The sequence below is a fragment of the Etheostoma cragini genome, chromosome 15, assembly GCF_013103735.1.
Source record: "Etheostoma cragini isolate CJK2018 chromosome 15, CSU_Ecrag_1.0, whole genome shotgun sequence".
Taxonomy (NCBI): Eukaryota; Metazoa; Chordata; class Actinopteri; order Perciformes; family Percidae; genus Etheostoma; species Etheostoma cragini.
The window spans coordinates 8,680,399-8,698,196 of NC_048421.1; the positions used below are offsets into that span (position 1 = coordinate 8,680,399).

Below are 17,798 nucleotides of genomic sequence, written 5' to 3' on the forward strand. Positions count from 1 at the left end.
TATTGTCACCATCTTTGCTAGTATAACATTTCCCCTCAAGACATCTGATACTGTGGCAGCCGAAGGTGGGAATGGTAAAACTAAGAGTGAGAAGAGAGGAAAACAAGATGAAGTTGTAATGGGAATAACTAAAGTCTGATTACCAGTAAGGCACATGTACACAAAATGAAAACAAAAAATGTTAAATAATCAAATATTGGCTGGAGAAAATTAAGTTTATGGAAATGACTTGCTTTATATACCATGCCTAATCAGAGTTAGATATGTTACCTTAGGATTCTCCTCCCTCATTTGCATTATGTGCACAAAAATATACATAGCAACTTGATTACCACACACTTTGGATGTGACAAGATTTCTGCATTTGAGTTTAAAGTATAAACTACCAGACATTAAAGGCTTGGTCAACAGTGTTAGGAGGGTCCAGACCGTAGAGCTGCTGTGCATTTAAAAGGTGGTAATGTCAACATTTTACTGTGTATACGTTTGCACTAAACTTACTGGCATGTTTGTTGTTTTCATGCCGCTACTGTCATTCTGTAGGGTCACGTAACAGAGTGATGCTGCAATGAGAAGATCTGTGGCTTTAATTAACTCTCTGACGAAACAGTCTCCACTCTATGGACACATATGTCTTTTACATGGGAATGTGACTGGATATGTTGTGTTGTGCCCATTTTAACATTATGTAATGCAAATTTGTGTGTTTGTTTAAATGTATGAAAAAGATTACATTGCCTAGAGATTACAATTCATGTTCAATTTGTTCTAAATTGTGATAATATATATATATATATATATATATATATATATATATATATATATATATATATATATATATATATATATATATATATATATATATATGTACACATATGTATAAGATAAAAAATATAAATATATTTTCAATTCCTCATGTGTACCGAGGAACTGTCTGACAGGGGAGCTTGACCATGAATGCACCGAGGAAGTGGGCTGATAGATGCATGTTCTTGGATTAAGACAGGATGTTGGATGTTTTTCTTGTAGAGTGTGCCTAGGAAATGCATTGCTTTTTTGAGAACCACATAGTGGGAAAGTCCCCAGAGGCCTTGATGTACATGTTTCTTTTTTCTTTGTGGGATGGATGTATAACGTCTTTTTTAATTGTTGATACCACTATGGAGACACGGGATGTGGGATTGTTAAGAAATTATACTGTTAAACAGATTTTAACTCAAATATGTTTAACTATGAGACTCTAAATAAAGGCATATACTATATTAGCTTAGCTTGTTATTTATGCATAAAGCGTAAGAACTGAACCTTTAAGAACTTCTTCTCTGAGGCAGCAACATAAAGCCATATACTTCATACAGTCATTGTGAGATGCTAAGGGTGACAATGTTGCATGTGCGAGGTACAGCTGCACCAGTAGAACATTGAGTTATTAGAAAGGTGAGAAAGGGGGGCTCCTGTGATCATTCATCTTTATCCATTTCCCTGCATGGTTGATATAGGTGTATTGTTTCTTATGTGTGGGCAGATTAAAGGCTGTCTGGAGCTTCCTGCTGTGCATTATAAAGCCAGATAGATGGTTTATTATCCAGTGATCACCCACCTCCACCATACAATGCAACAGCAAGCAGTAGAGAGCCTTGGAAACGCCTTTATTACTAAAGGATCTCTGTGTGGGTGGAGAACAGGGCGCCCGCTGCTCCCAGGTTTGCGGCTGGTGTACCTGTTTATTGTTAAAGGTAATGTGATGTGTGGTCCTCTGTGGTTGGGGATGAAGGACACAGGTTACATAATTACAGATGAATGAATCACTTAAAAACTTAAAAAAGATGCATACTGCTTTTTTGTTCAGCAGCCTCACGTTTACTGCCTTTTTCTTGGAATTGGTTTACATTCACCTCAACCTACTTTACTTTAAATAACAATTTTTTCTATTTATTTATTTATTTACTTACTTACCTACTTACCTACTTACCTACTTACCTACTTACTTACTTACTTTCTTATTTTAATTTTAATTTTTATTTTTATTTTTATTTTTATTTTTATTTTTATTTTTATTTTTATTTTTATTTTTATTTTTATTTTTATTTTTATTTTTTATTATTCATGCATGGCTCGTGCATGTATTGTGTCAAAAAAAGTAAAAAGAAAGATGTAAGATCTGGATTTACTGTAGGTGTTAACTATTCCAGTGAGATAAATCTATTTATCATAACGTATATTTAATTCTAGATAGTATAGTGTTAAGCGCCACATATGAACCTCATTCACCACCACTTCAAGTGAAGAATACAAACTTCAAGAAGATTGGCATGAACTTTTTAAAATTTGATTTAAATTTAGGTAAGGATGTCTCCCCTGCTACTGCAGACTGGACCCAAAGTGAAAATGTGTTGGGTATTATGTCTAGGTGATGACAAAATAGCTTGTAAATTGTGGCCAAGTTGCATGTAAGGAGAAATAACAAAGATTGTCAGGTGTGTTGAAGTAATTGGATCAGAGTGACTTAAACTTGTAATAACAAATTTTTCTTCTGGCCACTTGGGGACAGCCGAAACAAGTTGTGAGCGTAGTATTTTGCAAATCTTTAAAGGAACAAGCCCCCGTTTGTTGAAATAGGGCTTTGTCACTGTCTCCCCTTGCTGTAGATTGGTTGGCCAACACATTTTTTGGCTAAGTGCATACATTGTTTTAGTTTGGTGCAACACCGGCAGTGCCGCTGCAGGTTGGCTTAGCTTAGTGAATGGAATCCTATGTTGCCGGTTAGCATGTTGTGAGTAAAAGTGAGCCAACAACAACCTAATTACTTCTTTTGGCCCACGTATTCACACGAGTACAAATAGCGATGCAGATTAAGACCAGACGATTTCCTAGGCAGATATTCACTTGGGACATTGCTTCGGCTGTGCTTCCACCCAATACAGTCCCAAATCAATATCAAGTTTTCAAGCTGTGGAGCTGAGTTTATGTTCCGCAACAAGTTAAGAGGAATTCCCAGGACTTTCACCGTTTTTGGTCTATACCAAATCCTGAGGGAACGATCCAATGTGTTCACCAGCTAGATGCAAACTGTGTCTTTCTGTTTTTGTTGGGGTTTTAGAGCTTTTTCACAGAAAACAGCTGAGAGAGTACCAAAACGGTAAAGTTGTGGCTGGACAGCTAAACAATGTTTTATAGGAAAAGAGATGGGTTTTGATATGAAAACAATCGGGTATAAAGTAGGGCTGCTCGATTATGGAAAAAATACTAATCACAATTGTTATGGTCAATATTAAAATCACGATTATTTAACATGATTACTCATTAACCTTTGGATATAATGGATATTGTCCAGTGTATAATCTTTTAGTGTCCTTTATCTCACAGAAAGAGGCAGAGGGACCGCAATCAGTCAAACGTTGACTGTTTGACCATTTGTTTTAACTGATTGCATTCAAAATTCAATTAATTACTAATTCCTAGAAGAGATAACCGTTATTTTGCTCAAGGACATTTCAGAAGAAAAGATGTTTGCTCACAATGCTGTTGGCATAAATCATCTCCATGTTGTTTGTGTTTCTTCTAAAGTCTGATCTTTGCTTCCATGGTGACATCTTCATAACTGTAACAAGCCTAGTTTGTTGTTGTGTTTGAAATATATTTGCATACCAAATGTAGCCAATATGCCTACACTCATTTCCAACCCTGTGACTATTTGCTTCTTCTAAGTGATGATGATGAGATCTTTATCATGAGCACAGATGAGGGAATTGGGTGTAGGCTGCTCGAACACTCTCTTGGACATGTGTTACCCCTGTGGGCGACATCATGTATGTGTCAGTTAGCATGACGAAGGCTGAAACATGCCCCCAAATAGAACGTTGCGGAGCCCTAATGGCAGCGTAGGTGTAGAGCCAATCACTTCCTCCGCGAATGGAGCAGTGGACCTCATTAACCAATCAAGGAGCAGAAGTGTGGGGGTGTTGGAACATGAGAGAGAGAGCTGTTCATGTCCTGAAGGGGAGCCCCAAACAATAAACATCTTACACAATGGTGGGCTGAGACGCAGCGCTGCTTCTCTCGAGTGACAGGATGTGAAGGGTCCTCCTGCTCCACTCTGCTTTATGTGTTAAGATGGCCTAGATATGTGTCATTAAATCTTACAAAATATATGTAAGCCTTGTGGCTTTATTGTGGATTTTTTTTTATTATTATTAATCTCCTGCTCAATGTTGTGGGTGTCTCTCTGCGGCACTTGACTATTTACCCTGCCACATTTGTAGGAAAGAGAGAATCCATCAATTTAAAAGCCTAGCTCACTATTTCTTTATTTAATCACTTAAAATGAAGTGACATTTGTGTATTATAAGCTTTACTCTCTCTGTATTAAAACAATCATCAGTGCGAAGAAAAATATATACTAGAAATAGAAGTAACTCTGAATATGATTGAAACTCAATCTCAAACCTTGAACTATCTGAACAGTGGTTCAAATGTTAATCCAAAAGCAAATTAGATTTTACTGCCACCATAATAATGAGCACCCAGATAAACAAGAAAGTGAAATGCTAACTCATGCCATATGCTCACCAGATAAACCTTGTAATGGATTTTGAATTAGACAGGCAGTATACAGTAGCAATACATCTGAGAGTTTTCACATCAAAAATCTTATCTTAAATCATTTTCAACTAACCTGATTGGCCTTAAAGTCCTGCAGCAGTCTTTTCAATTTCACTTTAAACTGTACTTCTCCTGAAAGTTATCAAGTTAAGCTTAGCATTGAGTCTAAGAAGTATCTGCTCAGGACTCATTAAAATGTGCACAAATCACTGAAACAGACTTTGATATATTGACTATTTTAAACCTTCTCCCAGCTGAGCAGCATTAATCACACCAAGAGTGGAAGCTTAACTGGCCCGGATAATTATGTGTAATTCTGCTTCTGCTTGTCTCTGTTCCACTTTCAAATGCCCCCTTTTTACTATTGAGTGTTGCCCCCTCCTCTTCACCTTCTTCCCTGCCTCTATCTCCACTTCTCACACAACACTGGTGTAGCAACTAAGTGTGCCATGTGTGTTTTATGTTATAAGATCATATCCATTCTTGGATTACAGACCCTTTAGTTTTGTTCTGTGCATCGTTAGGCTAGTGGTGTATTTGTAATTTTAGTCGGTTGAATTCGGACTAAAATTACAAATATACAAACTACACACATGATTTCTGGTATGTCTAGTATAGGTCTCATCAGTTTTGGGGCTCTATGCTTTAAAGGCCACCAAAATCCCACATTGGCGTGGATCCTGCTCTTCCCTGTCTACATTGGTGGCTTGTCAAATTGACCAGTGCAAACGAGTGGCCCCCCCAAAATGCTGTAAATGACCGTTGTCTAGGCAATTCAAAGTGCTTTTCACAAAATATATAAAGGAACTAAAAATAAAGTGTATAAAAGGTACAAAAACAAAATGATGTCACATTATTTATTACAAATTACCAGCAGCAATTAAGGCAGAGTTAATGTATGTATGTGTGTCTGTATGTGCATCAAACACCAAACCTGCCCTGTGTCACGTCTTAAAAATCATTTTGATTAATAGCATAAGTTCTCTATATCTTTTTCTCATCTTCAATAGATAGTAAATTCTTGCCAGCATGGTGTGCCAAGGTACCTATAGTGACAGGGTGTGACCCTCACTGCCAAATTTCTGCCAACCTCACTGGCCAAGCACTGAAAAAACTATTAAAACAACAAAACCTCCTTATCTTCCAATTTTACATATAAAATGGGCCTCAGTAGCTGTGACGATGCATTTGTGACCCTGTGTGGGTGAAATTTGATCGTAGGTGCTATGAAGATATAAATCAAGTTATGAAAACCCAAACTAGCAGCACTTTGTGATCGTACTCCAAAGCACAAAACAGGGAGGACACCATTTCATAGCCTATTCTTGACAGACTCTGTCCATTCTCAGTGCAGCAGTGACCGCCACGAGTGCAATATTTTCATTTTAACAGACTGTCTCAGCAGATCATGTCACAATGTTTTTGCTTGCATAACACAATGTCATCTGGTGACATTAAAATGGGGTCTTCAGCAGCATTACTTAGCTGAGAGTGGGTAGTTAATTGTCATGGAGCTGCCTGTGTGTTTTTGCTGAGACACAATGCTGTGTAAAAATATGACATATGCTGTTCTCTCATAATCTATTTTAACAAAGGCAAAAGAGCAGTTGGAGAGGGCTTGAAGGGCCGTACAGAAAGGGAACGATTAAGAAATTGTGTATGCTATTCTCAAAAAAATGAATGTGTGTAGAATTGTTTGTGCTGTATGCAAAAACAACAATACCATGTGAGAGGAGCAGTCAGAGCACTGTGATTTAATCTGTGTGGTTTCCAAAAATGGTGCCAAAAGGAGAGACGAAAGATGCAAGATGCAACAACTGCTGATAACTTCCTACCACACTGTTAAAGATAATCTTCCCAGTATAGTGTCAGTAGGCTTTGCATTGTTTATTTTTTGGATAGATGGGTTTCACCTCTAGATGGGTTTCGTATTGGCCTTTGAATTTGTCATGGATTATTTGACCCATATACAGGCTTGACACAGTGTGAGCTCATAGTGGGCTGGGAGATGGCAGCATGTTGGATTTATCCATAATAGATGGTGCACCAATGATTTATATAAAAGACACTATCAGCACAGAACAGAAGACCTATATTTAATCAGACATTTAACCCTGTTATTGGACGTTACCTCTTAACCGCCCAAACCATCTGTTGCCATGAAAACGTATACAATGTTTATTGATACTCGGTTCCTGTATCAAACCATCAAGGTGAATGGCACAATAACGTAAATGCGTCTTATGGATGGAAAGACTTTCCCCGGTGAATTTAGAGCTGGGCTGCTCACCTCTACACTATGTGTCTCACCACTCCAGATGTGCTTAATGATTTCCTGCGGTGATTACCCCACAGCTATTTTGGGAATGGTTTAGGTCGCCTTGACCCACATAAGGTGAGCACAATGTAGACTCCGGAGGATTTCAAGCTTGCTGGGTGTGTCGCATATGAGAGTGGCGTGTCCTCAGGTATGATGCTTGGGGGACCAAAGACAAAAAAGCAAAAACTAACACAGGAGTCTGGTTTTCATTGGGTGCTCCTCTCCAAAATTGCATGTGCTCAAACTATGTGTATTTTTCACTTTTCCACATGAGTGGACTTTATTTTAGCAAGAATCATAGTATATTTGTTATATTCCTTACCCTAAATAGGTGGCATACCAAAAATCTTTTGAATTTCGATTAGCAAACCTCTGCAGTAATCAATAGTAGCGGCATTGCACTCGTTGCTTTTTAGGTTTGCAATGAACGATTATTTTCATTGTGAATCAATCCGCCTGTTTTTTTCTCGATTAATCATTTTGACTATACTGTAAAATGTCAAAAAGATAATAAATGTCAGAAGATATTCAGTTTACTATCAGATATGTCGAAGAAAAGCTGAAAATCTGCACATGTGAGTAGAACGAGAGACTATGTGGCATTTTTGCTTTAAAAACAAACAAACTGCTGTCTGTTTTGATATTCTCATTTCCTGTTATGGTTGTTTTAGGTTATAAATGTGTCAGGCCAATACTTGAACTGTTGCCTATTGTAAAGACTAAAGTGAGGTGCAGATAAAAGGCAACTAAAAATACATAATAGCGGAAGTACATAGATGAGATGGACACATGGGACTTTTCCACCCTCACATTTGTGTTTTTATTGTGCAAGGACAAAGATGCAGGGATACAGGGAGAGCGAGGGAGAGGCAGAGGGTTAGAAAATGTGTGCCTGTGCCGGTTTTACTAAAGCTTGTGTTCTTTCTTCCTGCTCCTGTGGTGCGATGTGTGTGTGTGTTGTGCAGTTTGAGGGTCACCCAGTAAGAGACTGCAGCACAGCTCTTAGTCATCCTCACACCTCGTTTTACCTTACTGTCCATCTGTCAACATATTTTCCACCAAAAACAGATTCCCTGCTGTAAACAAATTAAAATATGCTGATGTGTTCTTATACTTTAGGTTACAGTTAACACTAAACAGATTGGTTTAGATTTTTTGGAAGTGTAGAATGCTGAAGGTTCAAGGCTTTTAGTCAAGCTGTCAAAAATACCTTAATTTTATGCCTTTTTATGCTGATTCTTAATCTTTGTTACAGATCTCACATTAATCTGTTTGGAGGTATAGACATCTACCAACAAAATGTATCTTATGAGCTGTGTTGTCCATTTGAACCAATGAGCTAGTTTAATGACTTAATCCTAATTAAAATACATTTAAATATGCAACATAAAGGCATCTTCCCAGGAGAGTCTCTACAGAGATCTCAGGTAGGCTACTTTGCTAAGTTAGGATAGTTTCCTGTTGGAATAGTGTACGTTTTTCTCTATTATGATATAATATTTAGCTAATGTCTTATTTTTGAGTCAAAAATGACACACATTTGTTAGGTATAGAGAATTGGATTAGCTATAAATGGGTTGATGTTTTAGCTGTGCATAAAAACACACTACACAGCAACAAATTGTGTGTTAATGTCATGGAAACCTGCCAGCTGATGATGTAGGCTACTGTGAAAATAACCATATCTCAGTTCTCTGCTGCTAATATTTCCAGAAAAGACTCTAAGCAGGCATTAGAGGGAATACCTCTAAACACACCTATATTAAAGTACTCTCTCACACAATAACCACAGTTATGCATGATACTCAGATGCCGGTATTTCTGGCAGGCTGTTAATGTACTAGAAGCTGCTTTAAACTGCTGGTTAGTATCAGCTCTCTTTCACACATTGTTATAAGCTCATATTGAAGCAGGTTGCAGACTCAGCTACTTTTCTGAAAACATCAGTGTACATACAAACTTCTCCTTTTATAGCCTGTTTTTCTTGAATTTATCCATTCACAATCACCGGTGCTCCATCTGCAGTGTTCACCTTGTGCTCTCTTGTGGGGGAAGAGATGAGGGAGGACAGGAGACAGGACACTGTCAAGTCCAAGACTGTAATTGAAGGTGTCACAGTTGTTTCTCCTCCTGGTCTTTCCCAGCCTCTTTGCTCCATTCAGGGCAAATATAGCAACAGTCACCACAAGGGAAAATCTTTTGGGGCTTTGATAGCTTGTTTTTTTTGGCATTGTGTATGCTAGATTTGGAAGGAATTGTATCTTTTGATCTGCGTTTATGGTCTCCGGGGTCCCATGGATAAAATTATAAGGGAGAGTATATTCTGTGCTGTCTCTTGTTTGTTTGTCAGAGTTGGCAACTTCCCTTTTTTTTTAACTCATATGACTTTCATGAAAAAGCATCTCCGGGTCTTCTCGGTCTGCAAATAGAAAAACAGAATAGTGAGTGAATGCCAAAATACTACTTGATTATACTAACGATTATAACAGTATATTAACCATCTATCAAATAGGTGCACAGCTTATAAACTAAATTATTAAACCAATGTTTTTTGTGATGAACACTTTTTAATTTTTATTTTTTTTAAAGATTTTTGGGGGCATTTTAGGCCTTTATTTGTATAGGACAGTTTAGACTTGAAAGGGTAGAGAGGGGGAATGACATGCTGCTAAGCGCCGCTGGTCGAAGTCAAACGTGTGTTGTATGTTGTTTTGAACAACATACAAAACATACAACATACAACTTGCAACATGAACACAATTCAACAAAATAGTAGTCTCACATTGCCAGACCCTCTTCCCACGCTCTGCGAAGGAGGGTCTGGCTAGTCCACAAAGTATCCTGGGACGGGAGAATAACGTGCTCTGGTTTATTGGCATTTCTGTCAACCAGTCACAATCGTCTTGGGCGGCGCTAAGCACCAGACAGAGCCACAGTGCCGCTGCAAAATAGCCTTGGGAAGGAACTTGGGAATGTTCAAAGTTTGTTTCAGTCATGCAACAGAAACTCCGATTGGACAGTCTAGCCAGCTGTCTGGACTTACCCTGCAGAGATCTGAGGAGCAGTTAACCATAGTCCTCATAAATCCACAGAGTTTGAAATTCCAACACAAAGAGAGTGAAAGGTGACTGACATCCATGTCCAGCGGCACCTAAACAAATGTGAAGTGAAACATTGTCAATATAGACAACAAAATAGTAACAAATAGACAACAAACCCTAAACCAAATAAACATTGGTATAAACGACAACGTCATAAGTCCATCATACACGTCTCTCCCCAGCACAACGCTTCTTAGGAGCACCCCATTGAGCTCAGGTACCTTTTCCCCATGTACAAGTATAGACATCCAGAACAAAACTATTAATAAAACTGTTATCATGCCCTTAAGAAGGGTGTGAGTGGGTTTCAATGGGTTTATCCGAGGCTCATTTTGACTATCTAAGATGTTCACCCTGAGATAGTCTTCATCCTTACACATTTCTTTTCAGTGACTTTAACATATGTTATTATTCTACATCGTCAATACATATTCTCTAAACTAGGAATAATATAGTGAAACATATATATATAGTTAATATAGTGAACTTGCTTCATTAAATAATCAGGGAACTGCCTGACAAATCTCCCTGCTAGTTCAGTATTCAAGCCAGAGGGATGAAATGCTAATGCTGCAGTAAGAGAGCTTAGTTGTAATGTTTCCTTACAGATCACCAGGACTGTTTCTGGCATGCGTCCTTAAAGGGTGAAAAAGAATGTGAAACTCAGTTTACTGCTTGTTGAACTTTGATCAGTTCACTTTTGCCTCCATTTTACCGATTAATCATGAATTGTTTTCTAAATGAACATATGGTCTAGCTCTTCTATGTGGACGTAAAATGTATGTGAGTAGTAACATCAGGGACATAGCACAAACTTCTGGGCCCTGTGGAAACGCATTTTCTATGGGCCCCTCCCCACATCCTCAGCTATTCATTCTAGCATCTTTTGGGGTCCTCCTCACATCAGGGTCCTGGGTACTCAGTCTCACCCCCCACCCCCCCAGTCCAATGCACCTGGGTAACAGATTCTGAAGCAGGTGTAGAATGACCAACATAGGAATAGTAAGCAATACATCAACCACAGCCCTCATGGCAACACACAGCAGGATTGCTTACACCTAGTCACACACTGTACACACACAGCTATGTACTGGACACACTACAGCCTGTTTCCATCTAGCACATTATTACTGCGACACCCTTGCAGGCTCTGTAATGCAAACTGAATGTCAGACAGACACGGTAGCCTTGAACAGTCAGTTCAGACTGTGTCAACAGCTCTTTTATCCTGGCCGGCTGCACTGACAGACGATTTCACACAACAGTGTGGCAGGGGATGCTGTTGAGTGAAAAATTAGGCCCCCGTCTGTGAGAGCAGCTCTTTACGTGGAGTCAGAGAGGGGTGGTAAGAAACACAGTGGCAGAGAGAGGAGGAGAGCAGTGGGCGTAATTGTATCTGAAAGTGAGGTTAAACCACATATGTAGTCAATGGGCCAGCTAAATCACCCCACTTTTGAGAGCAGTAAAAATGAGGAGAAGGGTGCAAGCTCTTTTGTCTCTTTTTCCACCACTCCGGTCCAGCCTAAAAAATCTCATCAACTATGTAACTATATAACTTGCGATAAAAGAAATGTGCAGATACAATTCTGAGCTTATACTAAATGTGGGCATTTACCATCAAATCATGCATTCAACCTGTGCAAAAGGGATACAGCTCAGGGGACTTCTTGGTCATTCTTTTCATGGAGAAGATAACTGTATAGTTTTAAATCAGGTTTAAATGGCAACCTTGCATGCATTGAATGCAATCCATTTCTAGTTTCAGTGACATATAGTCCTGTCTGCACAGTAAGATGTCATGAGTTATTTAATGCACCCAAGAGCAAGGAGAGCGTAGACCAGATATATCTCCTTCTGATCTGTCAGAGCTTTTCTTCTTTTTGTTCTACAGAAACACATCATTAATTAGTCTGTTGAAAACCTCCAATTAGGCCTGCACGATTCAGGGAAAAATACAATTCACAATTCTCTGGCACTATTTGTTTCTCGTAAAGTGTAACTTTAATTGCAAACATAAAACATGACAAAACAAAACAAATTGGCAGTACCGAACTGATTATTTTTGTGCATCACCACAAGCCTGTAAACAGAGAGGCTTCAATAAAGAGAAGGGAGATTATTGCAGCGCTTTAAAACCTATTTCATACATAGGATATACATATATATTCGCATACATATTATCGCTTTTTTAAGATAATATGCCAAAATTGTTGCTTGTTTACAAATCCAGCCTTTACGCAGCAAAGTTATTATGCATTTTGGAGTTGTGTTGTATGTAAATCCAATACTATCTCTGTTGCACTTCTGTTTTTGGTTTCTGACAACTCCTGAGGGAAAAATCTTTCTTTTTAGCTGCTAAATGCTCTACTGTCTTCACCAGCTAGCCGCTAACTGTGTCTGTCTTTTAAACAGTAATGTTTAATTCCGGGAAACGGGATTCCCGGGTAATCTGATCAGGACTTTTTCCCGATTCCCGGGAAAGGTTATGACGGGAAATAAAATGAAACAAACGCAAGGAATGGATGTCTATTGTTGTCGTCCTGTAACGTGGATGCATGCGACTGTGCTGTGATATAGCTACGGTGATAAGGGCTCACTAAATTTATTACGCAGCAGTAGTCTTTTAGTCATTCAGTGGAACCGTTATGTGTTTAAAAGGGAAATGTGCCTGTCCTGCCTTAATAAAAAAATATTTTGGGTAACTTCAATTGAATAGTCCCGTTTGCACAGCAGCCGCATAGAAATCTCAACAGGCACAGAATGGATTTTGTTTAATGGGATGGTTTAGGAATCATTCACTGCTTTATTTGAGCATATCTCATTAGTTTGTATAATGGAGTTCTGTAAAATATTGGTTTTATACGGGTTGCCTAGATCAGAAGACAAGTGACAGACAATCCACCTGGCATTTCATAATTAGCGCTGCAGCAGATGTCACGCACGCAGCTCACGTACGCAGCAGAATTGCTCATTTCAAACTATGTTGATGATGGACTGATGAAACTGTGTTCTTTTGCCAAAATAATAATACAAATAATATAAAAAATGTCAGTTTGGGATTTGGGAACACATATTTGAAAGATACTGATACATTACTAAAAAATGGGTCGTCTTTTCCCGAGATCTGACTCATCTAATTTTCGGGAAAAATATTAAACCCTACTAAAGAGTGTGTAATGAGTGCATGGTTGGTTTTAGAAGTTTTTTTTTATTTTGATGTTGCTGAAAACAGCTCCCTTCTGCGGACGAAAACAAGGCTATGCGAGCTGCGAGTGAACCAAAACAGTAAAGGTGCAGTTGGACAGGTAATATTTGAACTGTAAAGCTCCGTAAAGCCGAGTACAGCTGCAGATCCAGGTGATACTTCTCTGCAGGTTCATCACTACGAGCAACCCCTTTTACGTTGTCATTTAATTGGTATTATTAAAATGTAAATTATAGCAAATTATAAACTTATGTGATTGTCAAGTGTGTTTGTATATGTCCTTGTGTATGTATTGTTAGTGTCGAAAAGCAGTCCTGCAGGTCTTTACCCCCAACAAGACTTAATGGTTTGTACAGACCAACCTGCTAACCAACTAGCTGACCCTGGTATACTTAAAGCCCTTTCACTAGCAGGGCTGTACAAGCCACTTAATTGTTTTTGAAAGTGATTTGAAACAAAGATAAAAAAGAAAAGAAAGATTAAGTAATATTGGGGTGGTGTGGGAGGTAGCAGGTGCTAATTGAAACCATTTTACAAAAAGCACAGAATGCCTTTTTGCCACAGCTGTTGCCTTTCGTTTTTTCTCTGTCTTATTCAGCTCCAAATGGTACAAGCCATGAACTCGACAGGCTGACTAATCGCTCCATACAGGCTTGGATACTGGCGTGTGGATTAACTAGGCCAATTAGCCAAGCACAGACATGCCTAGTGATGAGAAGAGTCATGCTCCCTTTCTCAGCTGAGTGCCATTAATCAGCAATAAAGGGGCTGAAGCAACACTACCGTTTACTGACTGCTTTACTACTTACAGTGGCCAGGTTTTCTGGCGCAATCCTCTTGACCTCAATACACCATGACGGGGTTTCTCTTGGGCTCTGCCGTTTTCATGCTACAAAAATAAACAAAGAACGAGAGGTTTTGTGTGTGTGTGTTTGATTGAGGTTGTGGCAAAGAGCAGGCCTCTAGTGAGAGTTGTCCAGTCTGCTTTTGTCTACTTGGCTTATGTGCTGTAAACTTGGCCCCAACTGACCCTGGATCAGCTCTTTGGTTCACCAAAATAAAAAGAGGGGAAGCCTCCAACTGAATTGTGATGTACTGTCTTCTAACTCAATGAGATAATACAACCTCCAACTTAGTTAATCAGTTGCATTTAGTTTGCATTTCGTTTTGCAATAATTCTATTATTTCTATTCTATTTCTATTATCTTCTATTATATTATTGTAATTATTATCATTATTATTGTTTAATCCAGTTTTTATACAATCTTTGAATCCTAATAGGAAATCAACTGTGTCTTCTATCTCTAACTCTGAGCTACCTGTGTGTAAATCAACTCATTTACTGTTGTTTTTCATGATTTTCTGAGCAAAAGGACTGTGATGATTCATCTTAATTTAATTTAATTAATTTGTGTTTGCTTATCTGACTCCAGGTGGCTGTGTAAGTCTTCCTACACAGGAGTGCAGTATGATTCATTCTGAAACATAACTTCACAATGATTCATGCAGCTCAACCAAAGCTCTGCTAGAAACATTTGTCTTGTTGTATTAAAGTGTTTGGGCTTTTTTGCCACTTGCAAAACATATTTTATTCAGGCTTCATGTTTGTATACATAAATCTGACCCATTAACCAGATGTAATTCAGTAGTCCCTTGCTCTGAGAATCTTTGATACTTTTATTGAAAACATCTACCAGTTGTAATATTATTGTTGAAGTCTTTTTTTAAGTATATTTCTGTGCGGATCCTCAGACACATACACCAACAATTGACAATTAAACTGTAAAGTGACCCTCTTTCATGTTGTCAAACAAAGCCTTCTGAAATGCAGTTTTTTTGCTGTTGTTGTTGGTTCAAGTTAGCCACGTCTATGTAAAGTTAGCTAACGTTAGCCACCATGAGTTACTGGTCATACCAGACCAAGCGAGGCACTAGTAGCAAAATCCTTGAGCCTACAGAATTGAAAAAGGGTGTTTTACAAAATGATTATTGCATCAACATTGGGTACATACTGATTCATACAAGCAATATTATTTTTCCATTTCCTTATTCATACAAAAACAACAATACAGTAGCAACCACAAACACACAATTCTAATAATTCTAAATTCTAAATACATCAAGAGATTATTGTGAGATTAGTTGATAACACAATTTCATTACAGCTGAGTGAATTTTGAGCATCAATGTTCAGGTTTCTGAAGCTCATAAGCATATAGTTTCTCAGGAAATGAACTCAAGAAAGTGATGCAGGATTGTAGCAGTAAAAATAGTCTCTGCTCTTGCTTTGGTGTGAGGAGAGTAAGAGAAACGGTACAAAGCACTAAAAAATTGCAGGAGCAAACCTCAAAGTCGACATATTAGGAAGTGTATCAAACTGCTGCCATATTGTGTCAGTTGTATATCTGCAGCTACAGCAGGATGTCTGTCTGTAGTGGAGAATAGACCCCAGCTTCTATTTTATATAATTTTTAGATTCATATACAATTGTATGTGTACTCACTGAATAGTGTTGAGTTGAGGTGGCCTTGGGCTATACTGTGAGACTGTAATAAAAACACATTTTCTGTTACAAAGGTTTTTTTTATACTACAGAAGTGAGTTTTGATTAAGGTCACTGTTGATATGAAACAATTTCTGGTCTCTGTCTTTGAACAAGAACGTGAAAGACGGGATACAGAGAAAAGATTAAAAAAAAACAAGACCTGTGGGAGAATTTATGGAAAGTGATTAAAATGAGGTAGAAAAAAAAAACAAGTGTGGTATTTATGTTGCAAATTGTCCTGAGACAAATTTAGCCTTAACTTCCCTGGTCCCAAACATATTTGTCTAGGACATGCATAGCCGCAGGAGTGGAAGATGCTCTGATGTTGATGTGTGGTATCAGCTTTTCCCCAGGCACCAGCCTCGGACTTGGCTGTAACCTTTGCCTTTTGCCTGTGTGTGTTTGTGTGTGTGTGTGTGTGTGTGTGTGTGTGTGTGTGTGTGTGTATGTGTGTGTGTGTGTGCGCATGCCTGCTAGTGAGAGCGTGTGAGTGAGTGAAGCCGAGGAGAACCAGACAAAGTGACGAACTGTATGTTGTGTGTCTGCCTTGTCTGACAGAAATAAAGCATAGGTAGTAATGTAATGTGCTTATGCATGTATGCATGTATGTGTGTTAAAATGAGCCTCCGTATGCATACGTCTCTGTGTGCGCTCAAAAGCAGAATCAAGTATTTGTATGTGTATGCTTAAACTTGTGTATATTTGTGTGTAAACGGCTGAGTCATATTTAATTCATGAGGCATATCACTATTTCCCCTGTGTAACTCAGAGATGTCTGGCAGCCGAACACTCCTACCTGTGGTTTAAATTAATTGATCCAGTCCCCGTGTGGCCATTTCTGAATACAAACACTATTAGTGATGCAAAGACTGTGTTTATTTGTGTGCGTATGAGCTACAGGTGTGCCTTTGTGTGCATAATAATTCATGTGTTCCCTATGTCTGGCATGCATTTCTCTCTGTGTTTCTGCATACAGAAATGTATTCCAGGCGTGTTGGAAAGTTATTGATATGGAAAATAATGACTGGTTATTCTATATAAACATGACTAACAGTCTGCAGCCAGGCTAGCAAACCTGCAAAGCTGTACTTCGGCACAAGGGTGCTTTGATCTAAATGCTAACATTAGCATGCTAACATGCTCACAATGACATGCTGATATTTAGCAAGTATAAATTTAACTTGTTCACCATCTTAGTTTAGTGTTGTAGAATCCTAACATTTGCTTAAAAGCACTAAACACATGGTACAGCGGAGGCTGTTAAGAATGACATTAGTTTTGCAGTTATTTGGTCATAAATACAATATAAAAATGATTGGACAGCATTAACTGTTGGCCTAATGATGGCACTGGATGGAAGGTCAGGGGCTCAAAGTTCATCACCCGGGGAACATGAAGGTCTGTGCCATATTTTTTTTACAGTAATACATCCAGCAGAGATATGTCAATAAAAAGAAGGCCAAATTCTCCTTGAACTCCACTGAAAGTCCTCCAATCTTCTCTCAAGCAATCAGATGTTATGAGTTCCCCATTTGTTCCCCTCTGTAACTGTTCAGGGAGTTTGTGGTGATTGTTTTGTTTTGCTTTGTTAAAAACAGAGCAGCATCAACTGTGTTGAATTTCCCCCGAGGTTTTCCACTCTGTTCAAGCAATTCCCCGCTCCCATGCAGAAATTGCATAATTCTTTATAAATGCACATATATAAACAATCAAACACATGCATATTCATACAGGCCAGACAAAAACAGAGTTTTAGGGAAGTTTTGCTAATTTTGTGTGCCCTGATGAAAGTTTATTATCTGTTCATGTCTGCTCTATTCTGTCTTCCATTCCCATCGCTTCCTGTCTTTTCGGTTTTTGTGTACAGTTTTATTGTTGCATTCAAGGTCATGTGGTCACTGTTTGTACCGCTACTTTATGTCTTTGTCCTCTGAGTGCCTATAGCATGCATAATTGAATGTATGTGCTGAAATTGAGTTTCCAGGCCTTTGTTGTAGCTGCAGCTCTGTTCACTTCCTCCCTCTT

At 38.5% G+C, this 17,798-nt stretch overlaps 1 protein-coding gene across 2 annotated transcripts in view; it reads left to right on the top strand.

Moving 5' to 3' along the window:
- Positions 1-17,798, top strand: part of si:ch73-374l24.1 (protein kinase C alpha type) — an 85,931-nt gene that overhangs the window by 2,624 nt on the left and 65,509 nt on the right. The window lies entirely within an intron of this gene.